This window comes from Bufo bufo, chromosome 7 (genome assembly GCF_905171765.1).
Source record: "Bufo bufo chromosome 7, aBufBuf1.1, whole genome shotgun sequence".
Classification (NCBI taxonomy): Eukaryota; Metazoa; Chordata; class Amphibia; order Anura; family Bufonidae; genus Bufo; species Bufo bufo.
Genome location: NC_053395.1, coordinates 187,393,671 through 187,409,087, shown reverse-complemented (window position 1 = coordinate 187,409,087; position 15,417 = coordinate 187,393,671). Strand labels below are relative to the sequence as shown.

At 45.4% G+C, this 15,417-nt stretch overlaps 1 protein-coding gene across 3 annotated transcripts in view; it reads right to left on the bottom strand.

The window, feature by feature from the left end:
* TLK1 (tousled like kinase 1) overlaps nucleotides 1–14,881 on the bottom strand; it is a 230,453-nt gene extending 215,572 nt beyond the window's left edge. For 2 of the 3 annotated variants that reach the window (XM_040439213.1, XM_040439216.1), the window contains exons 1-4: nucleotides 14,634–14,881; nucleotides 14,558–14,563; nucleotides 14,469–14,475; nucleotides 9,501–9,567 (exon numbers count right to left, since the gene is read on the bottom strand). The gene's annotated coding sequence lies outside the window, so the exon portion shown is untranslated. Of the gene's footprint in view, nucleotides 1–9,500; nucleotides 9,568–14,468; nucleotides 14,476–14,557; nucleotides 14,564–14,630 lie in introns of all 3 variants that reach the window. The other variant, XM_040439214.1, reaches the window with a different exon arrangement.
* Nucleotides 14,882–15,417: the final 536 nt, after the last annotated feature.

The following is a 15,417-nucleotide window of genomic DNA, read 5'->3' as shown; positions in this document are numbered from 1 at the left end:
ACACCTCTGCATCAAAATCTGTGTAGCATTTCACTGTGTATTTAAAGGGGTTGTCCGCTTTATTTAGATTGATAACCTATACTCAGGATAGCTAATCAATATCAGATCAGCGGAGATCCAACTCCCGGCACCCCCGCTTGTCTGAACGCAGCCTTTTCTTCATTGTTTACCCTCTCACAGTCACAACCGCAGCGGTGAGCAGGTGTAATTACACCTAAGCCATCCCGTTCAAGTGAAGACTATAGAGCAGGCATGCTCAACCTGCGGCCCTCCAGCTGCTGCAAAACTACAACTCCCAGCATGCCGGAACAGCCTACAGCAGGGCATTGTGGGAGTAGTAGTTTTACAACAGCTGGAGAGCCGCAGGTTGAGCATGACTGCTATAGAGCAGTGTTGAGCGAACTTCTGTTTTCAAGTCCGGCATACAAGGTCCGGGATACCTAAGGATTCAGTTATGGATTCCGCTACCACGGACCATTAGTTATGGTTATGTTATGATAGCGGAATCCATAATGGAATTCTTAGATAGCCCGATCCTTGCACACCGAACTTGAAAACAGAAGTTCGCTCATCCCTACTACAGAGCCGTCCCATTGAAGTGAACGGGACGGCTGAGCTGTAATTACTCCTGTTCACGGCTGCCGTTGCGATGGCGAGCAGGTAAACAATGAAGAGAAGACAGCTCTCATACGAGCCAGCCTTCTCTTCAAATAGCTGGAGCCTGACCCCTGACAATCTGATATTAATGACCTATCCTGAGGATAGGTCATCAATATAAAAAAAAGTGGACAACCCCTTTAAGTGTGGATTTCATCCACACGATAATCAGCGACATGTCAAATTATCCTAAGGGGTCTGTTCACAACATTTATGATGATATTAAAAGGTAGTTTGTCACAGATGTTGCTGAAATCCGCATCAAATTCACAATTTACTAAATAAAATTGCACATCAGATTATTTTGTGTGCACCACAGAAAAAAAATATAAATCTGTGAGATTAAGTAGCATGCTACTGTATTACCCCAGATTCCGCAAAGAACTGCACATCCTCTGCAGAAATCCAATTGCCAGTCTTTTCTTCTGATATGCAAATCGGACCCATGTGAATATACTCATAACCTGCTGTAACTGTATAATCTATACTAAGAGTGTGGGCTACAGCGTATGCCGTATATACAGCCAGGTCCATAAATATTGGGACATCGACAAAATTCGAACATTTTTAGGCTACTTTCACACTAGCGTTCGGAGCGGGTCCGCTCCTATAATGCAGACGTTTGCATCCGTTCAGAACGGATCTGTCTGCATTATAACTTAGAAAAATTTCTAAGTGTGAAAGTAGCCTGAACGGATCCGTCCAGACTTTACATTGAAAGTCAATGGGGGACTGATCCGTTTGAAAATTGAGCCATGTGGTGTCATCTTCAAACGGATCCGTCCCCATTGACTTACATTGTAAGTCTGGACGGATCCGCTTGCCTCCGCACGGCCAGGTGGACACCCGAACGCTGCAAGCAGCGTTAGGGTGTCCGCCTGCTGAGCGGAGCGGAGGCTGAACGCCGCCAGACTGATGCATTCTGAGTGGATCCGAGTCCACTCAGAATGCATTAGAGCCGGACGGCTGCGTTCAGGACCGCTCGTGAGCCCCTTCAAACGGAGCTCACGATCGGACACCCGAACGCAGGTGTGAAAGTAGCCTTAGCTCTATACACCACCACAATGGATTTGAAATGAAACAAACAAGATGTGCTTTAACTGCAGACTGTCAGCTTTAATTTGAGGGTATTTACATCCAAATCAGGTGAACAGTGTAAGAATAACAACAGTTTGCATATGTGCCTCCCACTTGTTAAGGGACCAAAAGTAATGGGACAGAATAATAATCATACATCAAACTTTCACTTTTTAATACTTGGTTGCAAATCCTCTGTCTGGAACGCATAGACATCACCAAACGCTGGGTTTCATCCCTGGTGATGCTCTGCCAGGCCTCTACTGCAACTGTCTTCAGTTCCAGCTTTTTCTTGGGGCATTTTCCCTTCAGTTTTGTCTTCAGCAAGTGAAATGCATGCTCAATCGGATTCAGGTCCGGTGATTGACTTGGCCATTGCATAACATTCCACTTCTTTCCCTTAAAAAACTCTTTGGTTGCTTTTGCAGTATGCTTTGGGTCATTGTCCATCTGCACTGTGAAGCGCCGTCCAATGAGTTCTGAAGCATTTGGCTGAATATGAGCAGATAATTTTGCCCGAAACACTTCAGAATTCATCCTGCTGCTTTTATCAGCAGTCACATCATCAATAAATACAAGAGAACCAGTTCCATTGGCAGCCATACACGCCCACGCCATGACACTACCACCACCATGCTTCACTGATGAGGTGGTATGCTTAGGATCATGAGCAGTTGCTTTCCTTCTCCATACTCTTCTCTTCCCATCACTCTGGTACAAGTTGATCTTGGTCTCATCTGTCCATAGGACGTTGTTCCAGAACTGTGAAGGCTTTTTTAGATGTTGTTTGGCAAACTCTAATCCGGCCTTCCTGATTTTGAGGCTCACCAATGGTTTACATCTTGTGGTGAACCCTCTGTATTCACTCTGGTGAAGTCTTCTCCTGATTGTTGACTTTGACACACATACACCTACCTCCTGGAGAGTGTTCTTGATCTGGCCAACTGTTGTGAAGGGTGTTTTCTTCACCAGGGAAAGAATTCTTTGGTCATCCACCACAGTTGTTTTCCATGGTCTTCCGGGTCTTTTGGTGTTGCTGAGATCACAGGTGCGTTCCTTCTTTTATGAATGTTCCAAACAGTTTTGGCCACGCCTAATGTTTTTGCTAGCTCTCTGATGGGTTTGTTCTTTTTTTCAGCCTAATTATGGCTTGCTTCACTGATAGTGACAGCTCTTTGGATCTCATCTTGAGAGTTTACAGCAACAGATTACAAATGCAAATAGCACACTTGAAATGAACTCTGGACCTTTTATCTGCTCATTGTAATTGGGATAATGAGGGAATAACACACACCTGGCCATGGAACAGCTGAGAAGCCAATTGTCCTATTACTTTTGGTCCCTTAACAAAAGCACATATGCAAACTGTTGTAATTCCTACATCGTTCACCTGATTTGGATGTAAATACCCTCAAATTAAGCTGACAGTCTGCAGGTAAAGCACATCTTGTTCGTTTCATTTCAAATCCATTGTGGTGGTGTATAGAGCCAAAAATGTTAGAATTGTGTCGATGTCCCAATATTTATGGACCTGACTGTACATCCATATAGACCTGCTGTGTACAAACCACTGCATAATATATGCCAGAGTACTACATCCCGGTTTGGATTCTCAATAATTGTATGTTGTTTGCAGCCTTGCAGACCAGTTGTGGGACGCACCCTTTTTGTTTTTTAACAATGAAGCATCATAAAAGTATGGGAATGTTTTGTGACAAGGCCAGGGAGGGCAGTTTTCCTGCTCTGCAAGTATTTTTAGCCAACCTGAAATCAGAGTTTTACAAGTGAATCCGTAAGAGGCCATGCCCATAAACCTGAACACGATAATCCCATAATTCTCACATTTATAGGAAGGGAAGAATATTAAGCCCATGTAGTTATTCATTTATTATCCACCTGAAATGACACCTCGTTTTATTATTTCTTGTGCCCTTCTTTACAATTTCGATGCACACGGCTTTCATGGGTTCCCCCTTTTGTTTATATAAATTGTAAATTAGAAATTGGCCAATATAAAGTTATTAATAAAATACAGTTGCTATAACATAGTAAAAACCGTAGTTGTCTGCTTTACATTGTACTTTTTCATAAGCCATATTGCCATGGTAGACGGTTACTCCGTGTGAATTCCATTTCAGTATTTCCATTCCGCAAAAAAATAGAACATGTCCTATTATTGTCCGCATTACGGACAAGGATAAGACTGTTCTATTAGGGGCCAGCTGTTCCGTTCCGCAAATTATAGAATGCACATGGACGTCATCCGTATTTTTTGCGGACCGCAAAATGCATATGGTCATCTGCATGAGCCCTTATAGTGAGCCAAAACCAGTAGTGAAGCCGACTCTGAGATAAGGTATATTGAAAACATCTGTTCCTGTGTTTTTGACCAAGACCTGGTTTTGGCTCACAATAAAGGCTCAGACGGAAATTAATGGGTGCGGACCCATTAATTTCAATGGGGCCGCAAAAGATGCGGACAGCACATCGTATGCAGTCTGCATCCATAGTTCTGTTCCGCGAGCCTGCAAGACAGATAGAGCACGTCCTACGCCCAAGTACAGCCACTACAGGATGTATGGCGCTGTGCCTGGTAATGAAGAGGATGCAGTGCGTGCCCAAATGCTACGGTCTCTTCAAACAGCTAATGGGTGGAGGTGTCGGTCTCCCGCTGGTATGATACCGATGCCTTACCCTAACACAAAAATAGCCCACATGCACTAAGCTATCTTAGGCCCCTTTCACACTAGCGTTCAGGGCTCTCACAACAGTCCAAAACGGATCAGTTTTGCCCTAATGCATTTTGAATGGGAAAGGATCCGCTCAGAATGCATCAGTTTGCCTCCGTTCCGTCTCCATTCCGTTCTGGAGATGGACGCCAAAACGCTGCCTGCAGCTCTTTGTTATCCGCCGGGCGAAGCGGAGCCAAACCGATCCGTCCTGGCACACAATGTAAGTCAATGGGGACAGATCCGTTTTCTCGGACACAATCTGGCACAATAGAAAACGGATCCGTCCCTCATTGACTTTCAATGGTGTTCAAGACTGATCCGTCATGGCTATAGAAGACATAATACAACCAGATCCGTTCATGCGGTTGTATTATTGTAAGAGAAGTGTTTTTGCAGATTCATGACGGATCCGCCAAAAAAGCTATTGTGAAAGTAGCCCAACTAGCATCAGACACCTGATAACTAGAATCAGAATGGTTACAAAGGTCAATGCAACTCTTATAATTCCTTTTAACTATTTCCTGGCATTAAGTGCGGTGTATAGATGGCATCTTCAACATTTCGTTAGTAACTAGTAAAGGGTTTGTTGCTGAAGATCCAACTACTCGGGTTGACTATTGCATAAAAGCACAGGTCCACCAGGGGCTCAGCGGGATAGTGCGGCCCATGGGGAGCAGATTTCTATTACAACAATGACAGATGGATTACAAAGCACCATAGGAACAAACAGAGGTGTCAAAAATACCGAAATCAGACAGACCCCACTATAAAAGCCACTGAGATCGGTCAGGATCCGTTCAAAACAAATCCGGCACACCTACCTGGCTACTTTACGAATGTAAGCCATGAATCTTATGTTAACAGAGCCTACAGAAAAGAAGATCACGGCTCAGTAAAAAAACGCACAGTGTGATTGTCCCGGGAACTTGGCAGAAATATCTCCAACAGTACGCAATAAATTGGAAAGAGGTTACACCGATGCAGATTGGCTAGGTATATGCTAAAAGTCAAAAGAACAATCATTTAGAATGTGTCTGCGGTATTTTATGTCATGGGGACAATTCGCGAATATACCAGGAGCATTTCCCGAAATATACTGTATAGGCTGGATATGGAGCAAACATACACTATTACTATGTGCATACTGGTAGAATGAGTAACGGAGGGGGGGGGGGTTAAAGATCCACTTTTAACCCCTTTGCACTAAATGACAGATGGACCCATCATACGCCCTCAAGGTATGTATGGAGTAGGAGGTTCACAAGCTTCAGGTGCCAGCTGTGTAATATAGATGATAACCGCCAGCAATGACCGGGATCAGAGATAAGTACGACCCGGTCATTTAAGCCTTCCGATGCCTAAAAACAATAAGCACAGCGCCAGAGAGATTAGACAGAGGGAGAGGGCTCTCTTTGTCTTCCGATCAGACCCCTCAAACCCCCACCCACCCCAAGGTGAAATTGTGGTGTTACGATCAGTTACTATGGCAGCCTGGGGCAGTAAAATTTTAAAATGGTTTTAAAAATATATATTAAAAACACAAATGACCCCCTTTCAAAATTTTGCATATAAAAATAAACAATACATGCACATAATAATTGGTACTGCGGTATATTGTCAATTTATGGGGGGAAAAAAATCTAAATAACCGACACGCAGTCTTTTGGTCACTCATATGAACCCCAACAGTGTACTCAAATGGTACTGATATAAACTACAGCTTGTCTGGAAAAACACGGCCTCGCACAGCTCTGTAGACAGAAATATATAAAAGTTATGGGTGTGAGAATATGGCGATGAAAAGAAATGTTGTCAAAGGATATTAGTCTTTTTAAGTAGTAAAACAAACGACATATATTTGGTATCATCATAACTGCAGAATAGAGTTATCATGCCATTTATAGCACACAGGCCGTGCCATGTGGTGGAATGGTGTTTTGGGTTTTGTTTTTTTAGTTTCCCCCACAAATAATTTTTTCCCAGTTTTCAATACCTGATATGTTAAATTAAATGTCGCTATAAAAAAAAAATACAGTTTGCCCCCAACCAAAAGTAAGCCCTCACATGGCTTTGTGGGCAGAAAAGTAAAAAGGTTATGGTTCTTGGAAAGTGGGGAGGAAAAAACAAAGAAAAAAATTGGCTGCTTCTTTGAAGAGGTTTTCCAGTTTTTATTGGCCTTTTTCATGTACATCACGGTCCTGCAATTGCTAATTTCCTAATATGACGTTATTACCTGCATGGCGCCTGTCACGGCTGTGTCATGGTCTAGTGTAGTGGGCCATGATACTTTTGCCATGCATGCTTGTTGCTGGTGGCAACATGTTGTTTTGCATGTTTTGACACTTCCCCTTTAAGTTGCGTGTCCCTTCCCATCCTGGTGTGTTCGGGGTTAAGATTTGTCTTCCTTGGTGTGGAACTGGGTGTGGTCTCTAGCCTCTATTTATCCTTGTGCTTTGAGCCTGAGCTCTAGTTTTGTCTCCAGCCTTGGAGTGTGTGTTGGAGTGTGGATGTTCCTGGAGTCCATCTGTCCAGTCTTAGGGCCATCCTAGTTGAACATCTATGTTCTATCCCCTACCCTTACCTGTTGTGTTTGGTGTGGGTTTATGCTATGGGTGTGTGGTGATGTCTTGTTTGGTGTTATGCCTGGCATGTTTGGTAGACATCCCCTTGTCTGTCTATGCCTCCAAAAGGGGGCCCCATTGGTTTCCTGGAGGGGTGAACCTAAAGCTTAGGGGCAGCCTTGCCTGGAGCCAGCTTGCATCCAGTGTTCACAGGAGATTCCAGGTTGTTTGGTTGTCGTTGTTCCATCTTTGCTGCGGCAGGTAAGTGTTTGTTGTTTGACCTGGTGCTTACCTGCCGTTCAGTTGCAGCTCTATCTATCTTTTCCCTTCTGATACTAGGCCACTGGAGACTCCGGTTTGTCTGTGTCCTTGAGTAACCGGTTGTCTCCTATTCCTGACCCCTATGCAAGGGACCGTTAGGGTCAGCAGTATCTAGGTTCCAGTGTATGAGCCCTCCCACCTTTACGGGGCGCTCATACGGTCAGGAGATCAGGATAAGGCCTCATGCACACGACCGTATTTTGTTTCCGTGTCCAATCCGTTTTTTTTGCGGATAGGATCCACCCCCATTCATTTCAATGGGTCCGCAAAAAACGCGGACAGCACACAGTGTGCTGTCCGCATCAGTATGTCCGTTCCGTTGCTCCGCAAGAAAAATAGTGCATGTCCTATTTTTTTTCTAGTTTGCGGACAAGGATAGGCATTATTACAATGGATCCGCAAAAAAAAACTGATGCCATACGGAACGGCAATTTGCGGACTGCAAAACAAATACGGTAGTGTGCATGTAGCCTAAGGATTAGGGCAACTGTAGGAGGTGGCCTGCGCCTTTTCCCTGTGTCCAGGCTTAGTATTAGCTTTCTTAATACAGTGGGGAGTTTCCCCCACTCCCCACCGTGACACTAACTTTAGATTGTGATGATGTGACCCCGTCCGTAGCCTTCCATTCTCCGACGCCTGCACCAGTGCAGGATAACTTATGATGCCACCACCTGCAAACTACATGAGCGGAGATACAGCCCGGTACAGTAGGAAACATGAAGATGCAGAAGCCAGTAGATGCGACGTCATCGGAAGAAACAGAGGGCTATGGACGGGGCCACTGCGATCTAAAGATACGATCCATATAAGGCTACTTTCACACTGCTGTTTGGTGCGGATCAGTCATGGATCTGCACAGACTGATCCGCACCGATAATACAACCGTCTGCATCCGCTCAGAACGGATCCGTTTGTATTATCTTTAACATGGCCATGACGGATCCGTCTTGAACACCATTGAAAGTCAATGGAGGACGGATCCGTTTTCTATTGTGCCAGATTGTGTCATAGAAAACGGATCCGTCCCCATTGACTTACATTGTGTGTCAGAACGGATCCATTTGGCTCCGCTTCATCAGACAGACAGCGTTTTGGTGTCCGCCTCCAGAGCGGAATGGAGACGAAACTGAGGTATTCTGAGCGGATCCTTTTCCATTCAGAATGCATTAGGGCAAAACTGATCAGTTTTGGACGCTTGTGAGAGCCCATGACGGATCTCACAAACAGAAACCAAACCGCCAGTGTGAAAGTAGCCCAAGTAAAAACAATATATTTGCAAAGAGCAATCACGGGACAGTGAGACTTATGAGAAAAGGTTAAAGGGGTTGTCTCACTTCAACAAATGGCATTTACTACGTAGGTAGAGCCAATACCAGGCACTTACTAATGTACTGTGATTGTCCATATTGCCTCCTTTGCTGGCTGGATACATTTTTTCCATCACATTATACACTGCTAGTTTCCATGGTTATGACCACCCTGCAATCCAGCAGCAGTGGTCGTGCTTGCACACGATAGGAAAACGCACCAGCCTATGTGCGCTCCCATGGTCCCAGCCACCAGAAATGCTGGCGCTTTTTCCTATAGTGTGCGGGCACAACCAGTGCTGCTGGATTGCAGGGTGGTCATAACCATGGAAACGAGCAGTGTATATTGTGATGGCAAAATGTATTAAGCCAGCAAAGGAGGCAAGATGGACAATCACAATACATTAGTAAGTGCCTTGTAATAACTTTATGTACATGATGATTGCCTTATGCTGAAGTGAGACAACCCCTTTAAGGGATTAAATAATGAATAATTTTAGGCCTCATGCACACTACCATATATACTTTGTGGTCCACAAACCGTGGATCCACAAGATACGGATGACTTCTATGTGGTGATCCGTGTGCTTTCTGCATACGTATATATCCCTTCTGCAAAAGATAAGACATGAAATATGCGGTCCACGGATCCACTGAATGGATCGGCAAAAAATAGATGCAACGCGGACGTCACACAGCCGTCATTCGTATTTTATGGATCCATGTTTTGCGGATTGCAAAATTCATATGGTCGTGTGCACGAACCCTAAGTTTTACCAATTATATAGCTGAATGAGAGCTGTAAATCAGAGCTATTGTAATGAAATAAGCGATTCTGGACCTACCTGTTCATCCGCTGAAAATCCAATGTGACTTACGATAACACTGCCAAATACATGTCACGATGGGGATCTGACATTGAGGAAAAAAAAGAAAAGAACAAAAGGTAAAAATACAATGTCTGTGTAATGCCCACAGCCATCGGACCCCCCAATGTTGTACTCAAGTAACCTTAGATCACTATAGGGTTATGTTGCCATACTAGATCCTGGGGATGCAGCAGTAACATGGACACTAAAGTGCGGCGACCTTAGGGCACGGTCAGACTGTAAGGTTTTATGATGCAGTTTTGGAAGCCAAGACCAGGAGTGAATTCAAAAAGGAAGATAAGTCGTATCTGTCCTTTACACTTTCTCTCATTTTTTTTTTAATCCACTTCTGATTGTGGCCTCAAACTGTATCAGGAAACCTGACCGTGTGGCCGTACCCCAACACAATGAGACCATTACTATTATATTCCCATAAAAAATGTCCCCCACTGCTTTAGGCGACGTTTTGTTAGGACATCGGATCCCCTGGGCATGTGACTGCATCTTACAATGGCTCTAGCCCTACCAATCACAGGGGAGGGGGCGTGCACAGAAAAGATGGGCGTTTTAATTGCAGTGCTCCAAGGCTTCTAGCCGGCCCCTTGGTGCTCAAAGCATAGCTTGGTGCATCGCAATAAAAGCAGATCTCAGGAACGCTTCTTCCTATGAAGAATTTTTTAAATCTGTGTAATCAACCCTACCAGGCAACATGCCTGGTTTAATAGGGTTGATCATGCTGACAGAGGTGCTTTAATAGGGAACTTGAAAATACATTTCCTAAAGCAGATACCACTTCCACTGCCACTTTTTATTACAACTTTATTATTTTTTGTCTTTTGAAACCTCATGTTTTCCATAAATAACATTTCATACCCATCCACAGTATGAGCTATAAGGCCTCATGCACACGGCCGTAGGCATTTTTTTGGGGCCCCCAATTGCAGATCCACAAAACATGGATACCGGCCGTGTGCATTCTGCTGAACAGTACGTCCTGCCCTCTGTAAGAACTGCGTATCCTTGTCCGCAAAACGCGTGCTGTCCGCATATTTTACAGGCCCATTGAAATGAATGGGTCCACATCCAACCCGCAAAAATTGCTCATCAGATGTGGGCCAAAACCACTGTCATGATCATGAGGCCTAAATTTGTGGTCACTGGGGACTTGATTTCTTTTTCCATCACTGCCCGTTTCCATGGTTACGACCACCATTCAATCCAGCAGCAGTGGCCGTGCTTGCACACTATAGGAAAAAGCACCAGCCTATGAGCAGTCCCTCGGTCCCGGCCTTTGCTTTTTCCTACTGTGTGCAAGCATGACCACTGCTGATGGAATACAGGGTGGTCTGTAACCATGGAAACGAGCAGTGTATATTGTGATGGAAAAATGAATCCAGCCAGCAAAGGAGGCAATATGGAGAATCACAATACATAAGTGCCTTGTATTAACTTTTTCAACATAAATGCTATTGCCTGAAGTGAGACAATCCCTTTAAAGGGAACCTGTCATCAGCTTTATGCTGACCTCACTGAGGGCAGCAGAAAGTAGTGACAGAAATGCTGATGTCAGCGGTGTGTGACTCATGAGCTAAAAGTAAGTGGTTGCCGAGAACCAGCATCATAATCATTGCAGCCCAGGGCTTGAAAAGAGTCAGATCTACCTGAGAAGAGTCCTGGTTATTCCTAATCTCCTGCTCTCCCGCCATCTGCTGATAATTGGCAGTTCTCTCCTAGAGAGAAACCGAGAAAACTAGGTAGAAGACTGTCAGTCATCAGCAGGTGGGCAGGAGAGCAGGAATAACCAGGACTCTTCTCAGGTGGCCAGGACTCTTCTCAGGTAGATTTGACTCTTTTCCAGGCCCAGTCTGTAATGACGGTTCTCGGCAACCACTTACTTTTAACTTATAAATGACAGAGCGCTGAAATCATCTCACCTGTCTCTACGCTATGCTGCTGTTAGTACGGGCAGCATAAAGGTGATGACAGGTTCCCTTTAACTCTTGTTAACCCCCTTCTACCCTACATACAACAGTTCCTCAGATATAGCCCCAGAGATAAATATGGTATGCCCTCACAATCTCTCATTGTTTAGAGAGAGATGGTTCTATATTACTACTAAATTAGAAGCAGGGATGACTTAATGAATGGTGTCTGGGCGGCTTCTGTATGAGATCAGGATCTGTGCACTGAGAAGAGGGGAGCAGGGAAGCGACTGAGCATGTCCGTCCACCTCTGAATGCAGAAGGTAACGGCAGGGGGCGTTACCAGAGAGCAGAATGCAATGTACATAAAAAATAAAATAAAGTTAATATTTTTATTGCATGTACTGTATATTGTAGTAATACTTCATTTAAAAAGCTCCATTCATTGCATAGTATGAAAAAGCCGCTTGCACTCGAGCCACATCCACTCATGTCAACATGATCTTACCACAAAATCGTGCAGCCGTTGGTTGCCACGATTGGTGGTAGCTCGGACACATACAGCCACGCCGTCAAGTTTCATGAGATAACTGCTTTAGATCAGTTACTTAATAAATTTAGTTTTTGAAAAAGGTACTTTGGCCTGAAAGACGGATCCGCTCATACGGAGAGCTTTAGTGTGCATTCCGCTTTTTCTTACTCCCACCAAAAGAAAGGACCGGAACAGGACAGGTTCTAAAATTTGTGGAAGGGCCGCATGGATCTGCCAAAAAAATACGGATGTGGGTCTGGCACCTGGCCACATAGAAATTAATGGGTCAGTGCGATATCCGCAAAAAATCTGTATAGTGCATGGACGAAAAACACAGTGGTGTGCATGAGGCCTAATGGTAATGATAACAGGCAAGGCGAGAGCCCAGAATGTGCAGCCGCAGCGTAAGTGGTCTGAACACAAATCGGTGCGTTCTGCAACGCGATTTTGCTTTGCTGTCTTTTTTTTTTTTTTTTTTACCGGCATTTATCATGTTTTACTTGACTTGTTTCGGGGTAAAACTGCATTGAGCAGTGCAGCCACACATGAGCCGCTACACACGGCCTCAGGCCAGTTTCAAACGAGCATTTTAAGTCCGGGAAACAGAGTCTGCGTGACGCGGCAGAATAATGCAGGATGCTGTGAGTTGCTGTCCTAGTGTACTCATGGCATTATGTAGTAGTATCTCCAGAAGCGGAGCACACCGCGCATGCGCAGCCATCCCCGATGCATTGCTATTGGAGATCCGAAAACATCCGAGTGCTGGCTGCGCATGCACTGTGTGCGCTCCAATCATCGTTATGGGAGTACCGAAAAAACAGCCAAGGGAGCGCGCTCAGCTATTTTCTGCAGTCCTGTAACCATTCATTTAAACGGGTCCGCAAAAAAAAAATTTCAGTGCGTCTTAAAAATGGAATACTAATGAGAGCTTCCGTTATGAAAGCGCTCACTTATACAAAGCAGGACCGGGGAGAGGTGAATAGTGTCCTTGGTGCTGGCTGTACTCACCGCTCTCCCTGCTCTTCTGCCGGCGCCGCGCTTTAATGAGTCCTGACTGCGTATAGCGTCAGGACGTGGTGCGCTATGACCTCATGCTGCGCAATGTCAGGTCACAGTGCAGAGCTGCAGAAAGAGTGCGAGTGGCTGCGGCAAGCGGAGCAGGAGAGGTAAGTTCTTTTATTTTCTGTCTAATCTGAGGTCTGATTAAATTTTTTCTTTTTCTTATTTTCCATCTCTAAAACCTCAGCGCATCTTATAAAGCGAAAAATACGGTAAATAACATGAGGGTACGACCAGAGGTGGCAACATATTCCTAAGACGTCATGCACACGAACGTGGTTTTGGTCTGCATCCGAGCTGCAGTTTTGGAGGCTCGGATGCGGACCCATTAACTTCAATATGGCCGCAAAAGATGTGGACAACACTCCACATCCGTTGCTCCGATCCGTGGTCCGCAAAAAAAATATAACCTTTCCTATTCTTGTACTCTTTTTGCGGACAATAATAGGCAGTTATATCAATGGCTGTCCCTGCCGTTCTGCAAATTGCGGAACGCACACGGACACTCGATTTGCGGACCACAAAACACACAACGGTCATGTGCATGAGGCCTAATGGAAATTCCACAGCAGATTTGCTGTGGATTTCAACCCATGCAATGCAAAGGGTTAAATCCGCAGTGTATATCCACATCATAAGGCCTGACGCACACGACCGTAGTTTCGGTCCACTTTTTTTTTTTTTCTAAAAGTGGACAGAACACAGTGTGCTGTCTGCATCCGTATGTCCGTTCCGCAAAAAATAAAAATAGAGCATGTCCTATTCTTGTCCGTTTTGTGGACACGGATGGAACATCTTTACTGAAGTGAAAATGGCAGCACACGATTGGCGGACCTCAGAATGGACGCGGTCGTGTGCATGAGGCCTTAACTGACCATTTACAATTTCTAATTTTTTTTTGTTCGTAGCGCGTAGATGCGATTTCTTAGGGTTATGTTCACACTAAGTCTTTTCAACATGGATTTCGGCACCAAAAAAAAAAACACTTGCAATTTAACTCTATTGAATTAAATGGGGGGGGGGGGGGGGCCGCTTGTTAGTTTTTTTCTTCCTGCTTGTAGTTTTAAAAACCGCGTTACCGAAAAAAACAATAAGCAACCTGTCCTTTGCTTGAAGCCAAATCTGCGTCCCGAATTCACGATGAAATGGGCAAGATGAAAACCCCTAAATAAAAAGTGTGGAAAAACCACAGCGGAATAAAATCCTTATGAGGATTCCGCATCAGCGGTTTTTTTCAGCACAGAAAAGAAAAAATATTTTTTTAATTCACATCCACTTTGCCGGTAATGTTAAAAAAATAAAAATAAAAAAAATCTTCCAAATTGCTGCACACAAATCCGTAACATGTAAGGTCCTGAGGTCCCCTCCAGGTGATCGGTGGCCCTCTGAACCCTGCATCACTAGGGGCCCCTCAGTCGGCACAGGCTACACATGCACACTCTCACGTTCCACACCAAGCCCTTTAAATGTAATGGAAAAGTTTTCCGGTGCGGTACCGCACGAGAAGTGACAGCCATGGCGAGCGGGCGTCACACAGGCCGGCGGCTGCCGGTGAAGTTCCCGGAGCTGTCAGGCTGCCGCCCCACTACTCACATGCACAGCGCCGTCCTCCCGAGTGTTGCCGTGCTGGCCCCGCCCCTCCGACTCCCGCTCACTCCCCGGCACTGGATGATGACCTGCACTCTTGCTCCGGTCGTCGCGTCGTAAACCCCCGTGTCGCGACACCTGACAGGAAGCGGTCCCGGTGCGATAAGGCTCTCGTCCCGATCAATGCCGGATATTTGGAAGCTATTTCCAGGCTCCCCCGCTCCTTCTCCTGCGCTCTGCTCTGGGAGGACCTGACTCCCCGGTCATGTGACCTTGTGTCTGACGGCAGGAAGAAGAGCGGCACGCCGGCTGCAGTGATTTGTGCTATCAGCAGCCGGGGACGCTCTGTACAGGTGTCTGCGGCTCTGCGGTGTCACCCCCCCCCCCCCCCCCCCCCCCCCCCCCCCCCCCGGCCGTTGTCAATGGCAACCGATCAGCTCCCAGTGCTCCTTTATCACAGGTGAATGACACCTCACTGGGAGCTGGGGACAACTGCTCCAATTTTCCTAAACCATTGAGTCACAGGTCACTGATTTATACCATTTTTTTTTTTTTTGTAGACCAGGTTTTTCTTCATTTTTAAAGTTTCACCACCCTCCCAACGCTGTGCTGGATCTGCAAATGGCGCCTGACGGACTAGCGACTTATTATAGTTCAAAGAAAGGGGACAGTTGGGAAATCATCAGGGACGTCAGTGCCATTCCTTTATTATTCCTGCTGGAAGTTATGAATGAATTGCTAGTAGCTGGCAATAAAGGGCCAGATGGGTGTTACCAGTAGGGGGTGTGCCCCT